We start from the raw sequence: 16,719 nt of genomic DNA, 5'->3' as shown, positions 1-16,719 counted from the left end.
ACCTACACCACAGCTCACAGCAATGCCAGATCCTTAACCCACTGAGTGAGGCCAGGGATCGAAACTGCACCCTCATGGTTCCTAATAGGATTCATTTCTGCTGAGCCACGATGGGAACTCCTACAGCAGCACTATTCAAAATAGTCAAGACAATGGAAACAACATTGATAGATGAATGAATAAAGATGTGGTATATTTATACGATGGAATACTACTCAGTCATAAAAAAGAATGGAATAATGCCATTTATAGCAACATGGGTGGACTTAGAGATCATACTAAATCCAAGCCGAATGTATGATATCACTTATATGTGGAATCTAAGAAAAGGATACAAATGAACTTATTAACAGAACAGAAACAGACTCACCTAAAACACAAAGTTACCAAAGGGGAAACGTGGGGGTGGGGAATAGATTAGGAGCTGGGGATTAACAAATACACACTATTCTATATAAAATAGGTCAAAAACAAGGTCCTACTGTACAACACAGGAACTATATACGATATTCTGTGATACATTATAATTTAAAAGCATATGGAAAAGAATAATGCAGTTGGACTAGTGTCCTCACAAGAGGAGGAGGTCAGGACACAGACACACACAGAGGGATGACCCTGTGAGGACACAGGGAGGAGATAGCCCATCCACACGCCCAGGAGAGAGGTCTCGGGAGGGACCAGCCCTGCCCACCCCTGCCTCTCAGACTCCAGGCTCCAGGAAGGGGAGACATAACATCATTGCTTAAGCAGCTCTGTCTGGGCTACTTTGTAATCCAAGCCACCCAGCTGACTCATATAAGCAGTAAGCGACCAGCTCACGGCGTGGAGGGCTGTTTGGCCATCGCCCCTGTGGGCAGCCGTGCTCCACCCCAAGAACGATCCCCCCTGCCCCCCGAAGGTAGGCCTGCCGAACCCAGGCATCTGCCCGATTCGTTCTCACTAACAGGACCCAGCTAAGAGGCCAATTCCACGCTGCTCAAAGGCAGCGCGGTTTCCCGCTCGCGTTTGGAAGGCTACGGTAAAGTGAATACACGTGAGCAAAGAGCTTGCTACCCGCCCCTCCCAAGGCTGAGCAGCATGTTCCCCAGGACGCCCCTGTGTCCCCCACATTCCAAGCTGGATGGCCACGTGCTGTGGAGACGGGCTGGGCCCTGAAAGGGGCTCCAGTGCTCTGAAACCCCTGGCTGCCGGGAGGACGGCCAAAGGCCCGGCTGAGCCAGCAGGGAGCCCCGCAGACTCATCACCCCCAATTCTGGCCACGTGGGTGTGACCTCCCGCGACCTCGGCGACTCAGGCCCCAGCCTGCCACCTGCTCCCAGCGCACCCGCCAGGCTCCCGAAGCCCCCCTCATCCGACATCCACCCTGGCCCTGCTTCCCAGACCTCCGGAGAGCCTGCCCACCGCCCACCCCCAAGGACACGGAGCTTGTCCTGGCAGGTAACGCTTGGGTGTCAGAGAACCTTCTGGAATCCACCGAGCAAACTCTGAAACAAACTGAAGCAGGATTCGCAGAACCTTTTGGAGTCCACTCAGCAAACTCTGAACAAAACCGGACCAGAACTCGCAGAACTTTCTGGAGTCCATGGAGCAACCTCTAACAAAACACAGCCCGAATTCACAAAACCTTCTGGAGCCCAGAAAGCCAACTCCAAGTACAAGGGAACCAGAACTCACCAAACAGAACCTTCGGAGCCACAGAGCAAAGTAGATAAAGCGGACCCAGGACTCACCGGGAGGGCGGCTGGGGAGACGGGGAAGCCGAGCATCCTCGTGGAGGCTGCGCTCCGGGCCTCGGGGCAGCGCCAGGCCCAGACGCCCATTGGACTCACCTGCGTCCCGATGAAGCGCCGAACCGGGTCCTTCTGAGCTGGAGAACCCGCACTGGCTCAGTCTCTGCACCGGAGGCTCCCTGAGCCATGGCTCCCAGACGCAGATGCCAAAGCAGAAACGCTGTGAACGCTGGACACCTGGCCATCCTCCCTGAAGCTGCAGGAAGAGGTGGCCTAAGCTGGCCTGCCACTGTCACAATGGCCACTCGCCGCCCCGCCAGTTTCTGTGCGTGGCCAGTAGGGACAGCTTGTCACCGCAGAGAGCCTCAACCCCCGTGGGACTGCGGGGTGTCCTAGGACATGGCAGGCTGGGGCCTCAGGGCAAGTAGGCCCACAGAGCCACCAGTGTCACACGAGGTGGCCCCACTCAGACCGAGAGGGACGCCGAGCAGGATCCCTGGGGCCCTGCAAGGCGGCTGCCAGCACAGAGGCACTGGAGAGGCCCGCGCTCAGCCCCGGGGGAGGGCAAGGTAAGCCCTGCCCACCGGCAGGATGTCTTTGTTCTTTGACTATACCTGGTGGGGCCGAGAGCAGGGGATCCCTCCCAAGAGACACGAACCTGGTCTGTCCGCCTGCCTACGGAGGCGCCGGCTAAGGAGGCTTGCTGTTCTGAGGCGCAAAGCACCCTGCTCCCACCAGGCAGGGAGCTGCCCAGGGGGGAATTAAACAGGGGAACTATTTTGGTTGCCCCGCCCCACCCACGTGCAGGGGAAGGAGGAGGGGCGGGGCGTGGAGATGGAGACAGGGCGGGGGGAGGGGCGGTCATTACCAGTGACCTTGGCTGCATCACCTGTGCTTGAGTGATGACACCTCCACTAAGCCCACCCGGGGAGGGCTCCCCCGGGGCGACCGCGTGGATGTGGGGTGGGGGGTTCCCCGCTCCACTGCGTGCAGGCGGAGGAGGGGCTGGATGTGGAGATGGACTAGGAGTTCATCACCAGTGGTTTTGTCGGCATCACCTGCGCGCACGTGAGGATGCCTCCCCTAAGCCCGCAAGGGGAGGGTACCCACCCGGGGACTGCGTGGAGGGCGGGGGAGCGAGGTGCGCTTGGAGACGGCGTTGAAGGGCCGGTGCGTTTCCCCCCACCCCCGTTAGCGAAAAACAACAGAATTCAGCTGAGTGCATGTCCATGCTCTATTGGCTTTATTTTTGATTCCTGAAAGGGGCAGCACCTGGTTAGCGCGTGGAAAGGAGCTTCTGGGAGCTGAGCGCAAGGAAGGGCTTTTGCAGGCAGGAGGTACCTAGATGTTATGGCAATGCCGCTGTCCTGTAGGGGAGGGGTGGGGGGGGGCGCTCATTCCTCAAGCGCAGGCAGTTCCTGATGGTCTGGTTTAAGGCTGTTTCTGGAAGCGCCGAGACTGCAGTTGAGTCTAAGTTTGGTGAAAGGGGGCTTGGGGTAAAGGATGCCATGTGGGGCCTGGTGTCTGGTCTTTAACAGCCCAGGCAGTGCCCTGTGCCACTCCTCCATCTGGCTGCTCCTGCGTCATCATCTCCTTTTGTAATAAACCTGTAACCCCGCAGGTATGGTGTTTCTCTGTGAGCCATGTTGGCACGTTAATGAGAGGCTCCCACCCAAAGCCCCTGGAACAGAAGCACAGGTGACAACCTGGACCTGTGATTGGGGAGGCGGGGTTGGCGCTGAGCCCTTAAGGTCCCTCCAGGTGGAGAGTGTTGAAGGTGAGTCTGGTGGCAGGACCCCCAGCTGGTGTGGAGAATTGTTTGCTGCTGGGACCGAAACGCGAGCAATGAAATTGCTACCAGAATGGGAGAGAAACTGACGTCAGTGATTTTCATTGCTTCTTGTTTTTTGCCGTAAAAATGTGAGGCTCTGCGTTCTCTTCTGAGCAGTGTTTGCTCTGATGTCCTGTGTTTCGTAGCTCTGGATATTCCACGCTGGCGTTTTGAGTCCTTCTTGGATCCAAATGTTGCTTAGGAGAAAACGTTAATATTTCCCGGCAAAGGGCCTTTAGATGGGTTATGTCTCATTTTATTGAATTGGGAGTTGAGACTGTTTCTGTACTGATTTGCTTTGTTTTTTCTTTTATTCTTTTTATTTTCGTGAAGGATGGTGAATGTACAATGTTGTATGAATTTCTGCGGCTGTACAGCAAAGTGATTCACTTACACTTATATATATTCTTGTTCATATTCTTTTCTGTGATGGTTTATCTCAGGATATTGAATATAGTTCCCTGCACTCTACAGAAGGGGCTTGTTTATTCTTTCTCTAGGTAATAGTTTGCACGTGCTAATTCTGAACTCCCCACCCATCCCCTCCCTCTGCCCACCCCCTTGGCCACGTGTCTGTGCGTCTGTTTGTGTTTGGACTTACTTTTTTAAGACAGTAAAATGCGTATCACTTAAAAATTCAGATTGTAGGTGTTCCCGACTAGGAAATGAACCTGACTAGGATCCATGAGGTTGCAGGTTCGATCCCTGGCCTCGCTCCGTGGGTTAAGGATCCGTTGTTGCTGTGAGCTGTGGTGTAGGCCAGCAACTACAGCTCTGATTAGACCCCTAGCCTGGGAATCTCTATATGCCACAAGTGCAACCCTCAAAAAGACAAAAAAAAAATTTTTTTTGGATTGTAGCACATCAGGCTTAGAACGCAAATCTGGTACCCTGTCCCCCCCAGGCCCCACCCCTGTGGCAACGCTCTTTCCTACTTTCTGATGTGTGTCGTTCTAGATCGCAAGGACAGAACTGCTGATTCGGGGCACTTAGGTGTTAGGCATTGTCTGCTGAGGTTGAGGTCAGAAATAGGCATATTTATGTCACACAGTTTCTCAACTCATAACTAACTATATTCTAACTGAAATGAAGTGGAACTAAATGCCGGATTTATTTTTAGGGAATGCAATCTCCCGTACTCCATCTCATTTCAAAAGGAGTTAACATTAACCCAGTGCTTCAGGTGAAGATGTTATACGCGTGTGATTGTCTTGTGTGTTTTTTTCTTTCCTGGAGGTAAAATCGTGAATACCTTCCCTTACGTCACACTGGGTGACATCTCCATGCATGTGGCACAAGCAGTGTCTCAGAAACAAGGGCCAAGAAAAATCAGTGAAAATCTGTCTACCTTGGACGTTCCCTTAGAAAGTGAAAAGCTCTGTGTGTGTGTGTGTGTTGGGGGAGGTGATTTAGGCCACGCCCACCCGAACTGAGCTGATCCAAGGGAAGTACTTCGGTGTGGCTTTATTTTTCTCCCCAAGGCTTAGCGTGTCATAGCCTGGATGCACAGGTCATGTACAGGAAGATGACCTGGCCACAGGTCGAGGTCAAACTCAGGGTGGGGCCCACCAGCAATCTTCCCAACAGGTGGGTCTCCCCGTCCCCACTCAAGGCTGTCTTTCATGGAATAAGGGAGATGGTTCTTTATATTAAGGAGAGAGGAGGGTAGGTTTGTACAAGTATCTAGAAAAGATCCAAGGAGCCTAGTCCAATGTCATGGGTGATGGTGGCCAAGGAGCCTGTCTTCTTAGAGAAGACAGATGGAGTGTCCTGGGGCCTGAACCCCAACTCTTCCCTCGGGTCCTTTTAATTGTGCGGGATCTTAAAGGCACACGAGGACAGCCTACCCTCCTTTGCTCCCATCGTCCATCATTTTAGCGCCTAGGATGAAAGACTTTGCCCAGGGTCTCTTACAGCCCAAGTCTGTTTTCTTTGGGGATGGATTCTCCCTCACGGCCGAGGTCAGAGATTTGCAGAAATGCCACGTGATTTAACTAGGAATGAGAAAGAGGCTCACACCTGTGGCATCTGCAGAACCATGGGAAAACAGAGGAAAGTGCCACAACCAACTCCCTTATTCCACAAGGTCACCAAGGGCCAAGTTGGCCTCAGAAAGGTGTCTTTTCCTGTGCACTGTGCATCTACGGGAAGTGAGCAGGTAGATGGTCTGCCTGACATCCATCAGGTCCACACCTCCTACCAGCATAAGAACTCTGATGCAGAACGGCCCATTTGTCTTCATTTCCATCTTTAAAAGCGGGTGGACGGAGCAGATGCAGCTTAAACAATGGCTTCACGGCAACATGAATAGAAAACCTTAATGTCTCATTGAATTAGCAGTGTCATTAAGATTCAGGAATGCGCAAGAACACGGCTAAACAGTTTCTCCAGTGAAGTGTGCACAGTTCATTTTTGAAACCCTACACTAATCCTTCTCTTGTCAAATGTGATCATTAGGAGGCATTCTCCCTACTAGAGTTGGACTCCAGAGTTTCATGGGCCACACAAAACCTTTATAATGCGAAACGGCCCAGGAAAATCTGAAACATGGTGCCAAATGCTTTGAGGAATATGGGAAAAGGAGAATAATACATGGATTGTTGTATTAGGGGTCTCTAGAGATAATGAAATGAAAAGGTATAATAATGTGTGGGGGGGGGGAGGGATGCAGAGAGAGAGACAGAGAGTGAAGCAAAGAGCCAGACAGACACAGAGAGATTTTTAAGGAATTAGCCCATGTGATTATGAGAGCTGTCAAGTCAGAAATCTCCAGGGTAGACCAGTAGGCTGCAAAGCCTGGTCAAAATTGGTGTTGCAGCTTGACTCCAATGTCTGGAGGTAGAAGTCTCTCTTCTGCAGGGTCATGCTTAGTCTTTGCACTTGTGACCTTCAACTGATTGGGTGCGGCCCACCCACACTGTGGCGGGCAGTCTGTTTAACTTCAATGTTCATCTCATCTAAAAAATACCTTTACAGAGACCTTTAGACTGCTGTTGGACCAAATATCAGGGTACCGTGGGCTAGCCTGGTGATGGATAAAAGTAACCACCCACCACGATTATATGAATACCATTTGTATCATAAATGCATTTTTATCTTGAGGTTATCATTCTTTGGGGGTTCTTGATGGCCACCTGCTTTTTTTTTTTTTTTCTTCCACTTGGAGAAAATGATGGGAGACAGTAGTTTTGTCTTTCTAAGAAATGATAGAGTGTGGGGAGGGGAGAAGGAAAGAGGGAAGGAAGGAAGGTACATCAACTATAATTAAAAAAAGATTATTGTCTCAAAACCCCTGCAGGATAGGATACAAGGATATTCACCTGAAATATAGGCAGGTGATTTGTCTGAGACGAGTTAGCTCCCTCCCGTCTGTGCTATATTGGTTGGCAGGAAATGACATGCTGAAACTGCGCTGCAGACGTCAAACCAAAAAACCAGTCATTTCCTTCAAAAGGACCTGAGATTTCCCTGCCTCATGTTGCACTGTGTAAGTAAAAGACTGTTGGTTCGCACATGTTCACTTTCTTCCTGCATTTAGTCCAATCGTGCATCAAAATAACAAGACAAGAAAAAAGCAGTACACAGCATAAATGCAGCAAATAAAAGCAAATGTGATACATGGCATATTAGATTAAAAAACTAGTTCTAGGAGTTCCCAGGTCATCTGGTGGTTAAGGATCCAGTGATGTACTTGCTGTGGCTTGGGTTCCATCCCTGGCCCAGGGAACTTCCACATGCCACGGGCACAGCCAAAACAAACTAAAAATCAAAACCTGATTCTAACAATAGCCAAGACATGGAAACAACTTAAATGTCCATTGGCAGGGGAGTTCAGTGGTCAACGAAGCTGACTAGCATCCATGAGGACATGGGTTCAATCCTTGGCCTTGCTCAGTGGGTTAAGGAGCCAGCATTGCTGTGAGCTGTGGTGTAGGTTGCAGATGCGGCTTGGGTCTGGCATTGCTGTAGCTCTGGCGTAGGCCAGCAGCTACAGCTCCGATTGGATCCCTAACCTAGAAACCTCCAAAAGCCACAGGTGCAGCCCTTAAAAAAAAGCAAAAAAAAAAAAAAAAATGTGGCTTGGATGCAGTGTTGCCATGGCTATGGCATAGGCTGGTATTGTAGCTCTGATTCTATTCCTGGCCCAGGAACTTCCCTATGCTGCAGATGCAGCCATTAAAATAAACAAATAAACGAATAAATAATATTAAATTAAATCATAACATTAAGGTGTCAGCAAAGCTGGTTTCTTCTCGAGATTCTAGGGGGAAATCTGTTTTCTTGCTGAGGACCCGTCTCGTGACAGAGGGGCGTCTCTTTTGTAAGTACCTCCCAACAGGGATCCCCCATATAATCCAAGATCATCTTCCGAGCTCAGGACCTTGGATGCCATCACATCTGCAAAGCCCCTTTTGTCGCCTAAGGTGACAGGGTCACACGTTCTGGGGACGAGGCTGTGGACATCTTTGGAGGGTTGCTATTCTGCGTAGCACCACATGGGCTCAAAAGCTAGTCCACACGGGTCCTGGTCTTTGTTCAGTGTTTGCTGGGCACCACACTCGGGGCTGGGATATTATCTAATTATCTCATAGGACGAGATAGAATTTGAAGCTAGGAAAAGTTCCCTAAGCTCACCAGCAAGAAGACAATAGGACCGAATGCCAAATTCTGATCTGTCTGTTCAGGGGGCTCCCTGGTGGTGCAGCAGGTTAAGGATCTGGCATTGCCACTACCATGGCTCTGGTTGCTGTAGTGGCACGGGTTCAGTCCCTGGCCTGAGAATTTCTGCAGGCCATGACGGTGCCCCCCCCCAAAAAAAAAATTCTTGTCTGTCCATTCAGAAGGCATTCTGGTCTACGCATCTGCCAGGGCTCGAACTCAAATAGGGTTGCTCTAGAAAACCTGCCTAAGGAATTTTTCTGGCTCATCTCCTCCCACAAAGCCATACATTTAAATTTTTGCCCTGGTTGACCAGCCTCAAAGCCCAGAGCCTTGTCAGATCTCAAGAGCAGAATTGCCCTACATCAAAAAAGTATCTTTGAGAGTTTCCATCATGGCTCAGTGGAAACAAATCTGACTAGTGTCCATGAGGATGCAGGTTCAATCCCTGGCCTCGCTCAGTGGGCGAAGGATCCGGCGTTGCTGTGTGTGGTGGTGTAGGTCGCAGATGCTGCTCAGATCTGATGTTGCTGTGGCTGTTTGTGTGTGTGTGTGTGTATGTAATTAAAATATTATGTACTTGACTAATGAATTTAGTTTTTTATGTCCCCTGGAATTTTTTGCTCAGATAGTAGCTTTTCTTACCTTATCTCAGCCCCAGACACCATTGCTGGTTAAAAAAATCTCATGTAGGAGTTTCTGTCATGGCTAAGTGGTTAACAAACCCAGCTAGCATCCATGAGGATTCCGGTTCGATCCCTGGCCTTGCTCAGTGGGTTAAGGATCTGGCGTTGCCGTGAGCTGTGGTGTAGGTTGCAGATGCAGCTCGGATCCTGTGTTGCTGTGTCTGTGGTGTAGGCCAGTGGCTACAGCTCTGATTCGACCCCTGGCCTGGGAACCTCCATATGCCACAGGTGTGGCCCTAAAAAGACCAAAAAAAAAAAAAAAAGTCTCTTTGCTAAAGTCCAGACCTCCTAAAAAAGGGGGGGAAAAGTAAGACATTTCACTTTATTTAATTAAGGGGCACCTCTTGATGACTGTCTAGTCATTTAGTAATTTTGTGTCTGCCATTTGATGGGTTTTTACTTGCATTTAATTGCTTTAATTTGCTCTGCAATACGCTCTCAGACGCATCAATAATGCCTCCGCCAGCACTGCTCCATCAAGGCAACTCCGACCTCGAAACAATGCCTTTCCTTTTCCACGGACAGATGAAATAACGTGGGGGTGTCTGTGAAACCTGTAAAGACGCTTTCAAACAGTAAAAAGAAAAAAGAAAGAAAGAAAAGACGGAGCCAGAGAAGCAGTGAAGTTTCCACACGCTTTCTTAATTTCAGGTCACGCATTTTAACAGAGACCCTGAGGTGATAAAAAGAGAGTTGGGTATTTCACGCTCCGTGGTACCAAAAAAGGCAATTGAGCCCCAGGGATTCTGTCCCGCCCTGCATGACAGAGATCAGTCAGAAGAAAACTGTAGAAAATGACAGGTCCTACGCTGCTTCTCCGAGCGAACAAACCGCTAACGGAGAAGGGCGTCGAGCTGCTCTTCCAGAAAAAGACACAGGAGAGAAGGGGTATTTGGAAGGTGAACCCCGTTCACATCTCAATGGAGAGTAAAGGACCTCCATGCATGGATTAAAAACTAGATATCCGTACTTCTTTGTTCAAGAAAAAGAGCATTTTGGAGTTGCCGTCGTGGCGCAGTGGTTAACGAATCTGACTAGGAACCGTGAGGTTGCGGGTTCGATTCCTGCCCTTGCTCAGTGGGTTAACGATCCGGCGTTGCCATGAGCTGTGGTGTAGGTTGCAGACGCGGCTCGGATCCCGCGTGGCTGTGGCTCTGGCGTAGGCCGGTGGCTACAGCTCCGATTCAACCCCTAGCCTGGGAACCTCCATATGCCGCAGGAGCAGCCCAAGAAATAGCAACAATAACAACAACAACAACAAAGACAAAAGACAAAAAAAAAAAAAAAAAGAAAAAAGGAAAAGAGCATTTTTAAGAATGGAAGGATGCCTGATTTATAATGCTGGGCAGATTTCTGCTGGACGAGCGACCCATATGTGTGGATCATTATTGGGTATTTACTTTGTGTGAATTCTTTATCCCATCTTTGGGGAATCAAGCTAGAAGGGAGCTGATGCTTCGGGGATCCTAGTTTCTAGTGTGAGGGTCAGTATGTGTGTGTGTCCTGGGGGAAGAGGGTGGGTTTTATAAAGAAACCCACAGGAAATACACCCTTCAGTGATAGCCTGTGTGGAAAGAGAATCTGAAAAAAGAATGGATATGGCTATATAGATGAATCACTGATGCCTTTTTAGCAACATGGATGGACCTAGAAATTATCATGCTAAGGGAAGTCAGCCGTACAAGGAGACACCAACATCCAATGCTTTCGCTGACGTGGAATCTGAAAAAAGGACAGCCTGAACTTCTTTGCAGAACAGATGCTGACTCACAGACTTTGAAAAACTTATGGCCTCCGAAGGAGACAGTTTGGGAGGTGGGGGGATGTGCTTGGGTTGTGGGTTGGAAATCCTATAAAATTGGATTGTGATGATCATTGTACAACTACAGATGTGGTAAATTCTTTGAGTAATAAAAAAAAATTTGGTAAGAAACTAAAAATAAAAGAGTGGAAAAAAAGACATCATAGGAGTTCCCAATGTGGCTTTGTGGAAATGAACCTGACTAGTATCCATGAGGATGCAGGTTTGGTCCCTGGCCCTGCTCAGTGGGTTAAGGATCTGGCATTGCTGTGAGCTGTGGTGTATGTCACAGATGTGGTTCAGATCTGATATGGCTATGGCTGTGGTGTAGGCTGGCAGCTGTAGCTCTGATTTGACCCCTAGCCTGGGAACCTCCATACGCTGCAGGTGTGGCCCTAAAAAGAAAAAACAAATAAAAGAAAACAAGACAGATGAACTGATTTGCAGAACAGAAATAGACTCAGATATAGAACACAAACTTATGGTGACCAAGAGGGATGGGTGGGGGAGGATAGACTGGGGGTGTGGGGTTGGCACATGCATCCTGAGGTCTGTGGAATGACTGACCAATGGGGACCTGATGTCCAGCACAGGGAGCTCTACCCACTATTCTGTGATCGCCTATGTGAGAAAAGAATCTGCAAGAGAATGGATGTGTGGACATTGACCCCTGAGTCACTTTGCTGTGCAGCAGCCATACCTCGTAAATCAACTCTAATAAAACTTAAAAAAAAATAATTGATTTATAACATTGTTAGTTTCTGGTGTACAGCAAAGGAGTTCAGTTGTACATTTTTTTTTCAGATTCGTTTCCCTTGTAGGTTATTACAAGATAATAACCTTTATGCAATCTTTGTTGTCTCTTTTATACATCACTGTGTGTATCTTTTAACCCCAAACTCCTAATGTATCCTTGCTTCTCTTCCCCTTTGGGAACCATACCTGAGTTTTCTTTGCAAGTCTGTTTCTATTTTGCAAATAAGTTCATTGGTATCGTTTTCTCACATTCCACATCTTAGTGATATCAAATGATATTTGTCTTTGACAGACCTGACTTAGAATGGTCCTTTCTAGGTCCATCCATGGTACTGCAAATGGCATGATTTCATTTTTCATGGATGAGTAATATTCCATTATATACACTCTCAGACTCTTCCCGTGGCTTCTCTTCTGTGTCTGGGTCTCCTCTTCTGTCTCTTAGGAGGACACTGTCCTTAGATGGAAGGCCCCCCATCATCCAGGAGGACCTTCTCTCAGACCCTTCCCGTGGCTTCTCCTCTGTGACTGTGTCTCCTCTTTTTATGAGAACTCCTTTCATATTGGCTTAGGATCCACTCTCATCCCTTCACTGTGATCATACCTGCAGAGATCCTATTTTTAAAGCAGGCTGCACTCACAGGTTCCTGGCATTCAGACTTGGACCCATCTTTTGGGGGAACAGGGTTCAGCCCCTGAGAGGAAGCAGGGATTCAGAGGCGCCTGTCTGTCGAATGGACAATCTCTTGCAAAAGTCCTGAGAGACAAGGAGAAATCGTAAATGCACATCTCCATGGCTTACATGCTCAGCTCTACAGCTGAGGGTTGTACCCCAAACGTCCTTCACGCAGCATTGGAAGGGGGTCTCCAGCTGAACCTCCAAGGTCTGTAGACTCAGGAAGGGCCAAGAAGGACTCCGTCAGCAGCAGAAATTGGCTGTGGCTTCCCTGAGCATCTACCAGGAGGAGAAAGTGGATTCCAGTCATAGAAGGAGGTGTGGGCTACGTCTCCAGCGTTTCCCCAGTGGGTTCCAGACCTAAGGCCCCCTGAAGGGCAGAGAACAAGGAGATACCTGGGGCCCTGGATCTCCCTACCTCCACACGAAAGCCGCCTTGAGGAAGAATCCAGAGAGAGGAGACCCAGAACACAGAGGAGAGGCTGGGTTCGCCTGCAGAGCAGGTGATGCTCTCATATCCAACTGAGACGATGACCTCAGTGCCAAGCTGGGGCTCAACCAGGGGAACAGAACAGTTTGGAAGCAATAAAGACGTTGCAGGAGTTCCCACAGTGGCTCAGCGGAAACGAACCTGACTAGTATCCATGAGGATGCGGTTTCCATCCCTGGCCTCGCTCAGTGGGTTAAGGATCTGGCATTGCTGTGAGCTGTGGTGTAGGTCACGGATGCAGCTCGGATTCGGTGTGGCTGTGGTGTAGACTGGCAGCTGCAGCTCGATTTGACCCCTAGCCTGGGAACTTCCATATGCCTCAGGTATGGCCCTCAAAAGAAAGAAAGAAAAAAAATAATAACTTCCATTTTCTTTGTATGTGTGTGTGACCTGAGCACATGTCCATTCTGCTGCACACGTATACTTGACAGATGTCAGGGGGTCCCTGGTGGCTCAGTGGGCTAAGGATTGGGTGTTCTCACTGCTGCAGCTCAGTTTACTGCTGTGGTTGCAGGTTCTATCCCTGATCCAGGAACTTCCATGGGCTACAGGCATAGCCAAAAAATAAAGTAACATAAAACATAAGATGAAATAAATTTTTAAAAGATGTCAGGAGCGCCAGCCCCTTGTTGCTTCCTCGGAATGAATCTTACATTGATTGTATCTCTGTTCCATGTGACTTTCTACAAAGCAGAGTTCTCCTTCAAGAACCATCAGTAGGAGTTCCCGTTGTGGCTCAGGGGTTAACGAATCCGACTAGGAACCATGAGGTTGCAGGTTCGATCCCTACCTTTGCTCAGTGGGTGAAGGATCCGGCGTTGCAGTGAGCTGTGGTGTAGGTTGCAGATGCAGCTCAGATCCTGCGTTGCTGTGGCTCTGGTGTAGGCAGGCAGCTACAGCTCTGATTAGACCCCCAGCCTGGGAACCTCCACATGCCGTGGGAGCGGCCCAAGAAATGGCAAAAAGACAAAACAAAACAGAACCATCAGTAATGGATCCTTGGCCATGGAGAGCAATCCGGTTATGGATGTGCTCAGGGCTCAGAGAGAAATGACTGACCATTTGCATTTCACAAGTGTAATGACTGACCTTATGCTGTGAGCAGCCCTCTTTCGTCTTTCTGCTGTAGGATGATTTGCAAGAAATTATCTTGTGTGATGGGTGCTGTGTGAAGCCTTCATATGTGTATTTGCACAGGATTCATAGACTGAAATTCCAAAATGTTTTGCAATGCCTCTTCCCAATTTATGTTTTATAATGATTTTTATTCTTTCCATTGGTTTACAGTGTTTTCTCCTGTACAGCAAGGTGACCCAATCACACATACACACACATACATATATACATTCTTTTTCTCACCTTATCCTCCATCCTGCGCCATCATGAGTGACCAGATAGAGTTCCCTGGGCTACACAGCAGGATCTCACTGCTTATCCCCTCCACAGGCACTAGTTTGCATGTATTACCCACAAACTTGTTTATGTGCCTTTCACAATTTTAATAGAGCTTGTAAATCACACACTGTGTCCTTAAATACAGTGCTTAAGAAACCTTTTCATCCATCTAAACTGTGTATTTTGCTTTCACGTTCAATAGGTTATGAAACAGTATTCATTTTAATTACGAGAGAAAAAAATACCTTGACAAATTTATTAACGAACATAAGTTCATTAGAATAATCCTGTGGCTACATAATTTATGAAGTAATTAATTCTGACTTAAACAATTATTTACTTGAAACTCAAATTTGCACGAAAACTCAAAATAATGTTTCCTTGGCACGACATGATAAACGTCTGATGTAATTGCTAATTAGTCTCAGGCATGACAAATGTTTTAATTAAAGTCACCAAAACAGTTCAGCATTTATCATTCTTTTTTCATCTTTTCACTTTATCTGCTTTAGATTAACTGTTTAGCAGTCACGAAAGCCTGGATAATACTGTGGATATCCGTTCACCAATGATGGAATTTTTCCTGGTAGCTGGGACATGAGAACCAAAACCTTCTCTTTTTTTATTCGAGTATGTTTGTTTTACAATGTTCTGCTCATTTCTGCTGTACAGCAAAGCCATCCAGTCATTGATAAATATATATATACATATTTTTCTCACATGATCTTCCATCATGGTCCATCCCAAGAGACTGGATAGAGTTCCCTGTGCTGGACCAGCAACACCGCATGGCTCATCCATTCTCCATGTCCTAGTTTGCATCTACGAACCCCACACTCCCCATCCATCCCGCTCCCTCCCTCTCCCCCTTGGTAACCCCAAGTTTGTACTCTGTGTCAGTGAGTCTGTTTCTGTTCTATAGATAGGTGCGTTTGTGCCATATTTTAGATTCCACATATTTTGCACAGTGATATCATATGGTATTTGTCTTTCTCTTTGTGACTTACTTCACTTAGTATGAGAATCTCTAGTTGTATCCATGTGGCTGCAAAAGGCATTATCTCATTCTTTTCATGGCTGAGTAGGGTTCCATTGTGTATATATACCACATCTTCTTAATCCATTCATCCAGATATACAGGGGGTCAATAGGCACATGAAAAGATGTTCAGCATCAGTAATTATTAGAGAAATGCAAATCAAAACTACAGTGAGGTACCAATTTACACCTGTCAGAATGGCCATCATGAACAAGTCTACAAATAACACATGCTGGAGAGAGTTGGAGAAAAGGGAACCCTCCTACACTGTAGGTGGGAATGTAAATTGGTACAACCACTGTGGAGAACAGTATAGAAGTTCCTTAGAAAACTAAATAGAGAACTACCATAGGACCCAGCAATCCCATTCCTAGGCATCTCTCCAAACCAAGCTTTCATTCCAAAAGATCCATGCACCCCAGTGTTCATAGCTCTATTCAGAATAGCCAACACTGCATGTACCCTACATGTCCACTCGAGAAACAGAACCTTCTTATTTCAGATATTTTACAAAATACTCCCGGAGCTCCTAAGAAGGGTTGGGTTGCTCACTCTGTTGCAAAAAGGCATCCCTGATATAAGCTGTCACAGGTGACTGGTACCCAACATGCTATCTCATGTATAGTGCGAGACCAAGAGCCACTGAGAAATTGTCTCAGAGAATCTCTAACACTTGCATTCAAGATCTCCTTTTATAGGGAACCCTCCTACCCTGTTGGTGGGAATGAAAATTGGTGCAGCCCTATGGAAACCAGTGTGGAGGTTCTTTCAAAAACTAAAAACAGAGCTGTCGTGTGACCCAGCAGTTTCACTCCTGGGCATCTATCCAGAGAAAACCACATGCACCCCTGTGTTCATAGCAGCGCTATTCACCACAGCCAAGACATGGAGACAACCTGAGTGTCCAGCGACAGACGGATGGATGAAGAAGACGTGGCCCATGTATACATGGAATAGTACGCAACCATAAAAAGAATGAAACAATCCATTTGCAGCATCATGGATGCAACTAGAGATTCTCATACGGAGTGAAGTCAGTCAGATCATATGAGATCACTTAAAGGTGAAATCCAAAAAACAATCCAGGGTAAAGTTCCTGTTGTGGCTCCGCAGTAATAAGCCCAGCGAGTATCCATGAGGATGCAGATTCAATCCGTGGCCTCCCTCTGTGGCTTAAGGATCCGGCATTGCCATGAGATGTGCTGTAAGTCACCGATGCAGCTTGGATCCTGCATTGCTGGGGGCTGTGGTGTAGGCTGGCAGCTGCAGCTCCTATTTGACCCCTAACCTGGGAATTTCCATATGCCTCATGTGTGGCCCTAAAAAACAAAACAAAACAAATGCACTTAGAAACAACACTGAAACAGTCTCAGAGATGTAGAGAACAGATGTGTGGTTGCCAAGGGGGAGGGGGAGAGAAGATTGGGAGCTGGGATGAGCAGATACAAACTATTCCATATAGAATGCGAAAAAGAAACGAAGATGGCATTGCCAATCAACTAGACATCAACAGAAGATAAATGGGTAAAAGAGACCTCCTTTTATGCTGTCCAGCGCTTGGGCAGAGTGGCTTGTGTAGCATGCAGTCTCCCTGGTCCAGCACCTCTGCCCTGCCTGGGGATGGGCAGGTCATCCAGGTCCGTAGCTGTTGGA

At 47.8% G+C, this 16,719-nt stretch overlaps 1 long non-coding RNA gene across 4 annotated transcripts in view; it reads right to left on the bottom strand.

Moving 5' to 3' along the window:
* LOC110257764 (uncharacterized) overlaps positions 1 to 2,469 on the bottom strand; it is a 234,068-nt gene extending 231,599 nt beyond the window's left edge. For 3 of the 4 annotated variants that reach the window (XR_014834957.1, XR_014834956.1, XR_014834955.1), the window contains exons 1-2: positions 2,392 to 2,469; positions 1,833 to 1,989 (exon numbers count right to left, since the gene is read on the bottom strand). This is a non-coding gene — a long non-coding RNA (uncharacterized LOC110257764). Of the gene's footprint in view, positions 1 to 1,832; positions 1,990 to 2,347 lie in introns of all 4 variants that reach the window. The other variant, XR_014834958.1, reaches the window with a different exon arrangement.
* Positions 2,470 to 16,719: the final 14,250 nt, after the last annotated feature.

The sequence above is a fragment of the Sus scrofa genome, chromosome X (genome assembly GCF_054392235.1).
Source record: "Sus scrofa isolate SSC_HxYL_T2T_F1_AM1 chromosome X, Sscrofa_HxYL_maternal_Yorkshire_Landrace_v2.0, whole genome shotgun sequence".
Classification (NCBI taxonomy): domain Eukaryota; kingdom Metazoa; phylum Chordata; class Mammalia; order Artiodactyla; family Suidae; genus Sus; species Sus scrofa.
This window is presented reverse-complemented; position numbering and strand designations above follow the sequence as displayed.